We start from the raw sequence: 534 nt of genomic DNA, 5'->3' as shown, positions 1-534 counted from the left end.
GCTCCGGTCAGGTCGACAACTAAGCTGTGTTGCATAATGCGAGCTTGGTCGCACTCAGTTTGCTCAGCCACTGAGCGGTCGGATTAGTCAGCCATTCCCAGCAAAGTCCACTTAGCGCTCGCTGCTAATTAAGCTCGCTTATGTAGTAATCCAGCCCAGCTCTCTGTTCATTTTCTTCTTCTTCTTCGTTCGGGGGCTGCAACTCCCACGTTCACTCGTATGTACACGAGTGGGCTTTTACGTGTATGACCGTTTTTACCCCGCCATGTAGGCAGCTATACACCGCTTTCGGGGTGGGTGGGGGGGGGGGGCTGTATGTTTGGTATGTTCTTGTTTCCATAACCCACCGAATGCTGACATGGATTACACGGGATGTTTACCGTGCGTGTTTGCTCTTCTGCTTGCGTATACACACGACGAAGGGGGTTCAGACACTGGCAGGTCTGCACATATGTTGACCTGGGAGATCGGAAAAATCACCACCCGTTACCCACCAGGCGCCGTCACCAAGATTCGAACCCGGGACCCTCAGCT

This window comes from Babylonia areolata, chromosome 13, assembly GCF_041734735.1.
Source record: "Babylonia areolata isolate BAREFJ2019XMU chromosome 13, ASM4173473v1, whole genome shotgun sequence".
NCBI classification, from domain to species: domain Eukaryota; kingdom Metazoa; phylum Mollusca; class Gastropoda; order Neogastropoda; family Buccinidae; genus Babylonia; species Babylonia areolata.
Note: the sequence above shows the minus strand (reverse complement) of the source record.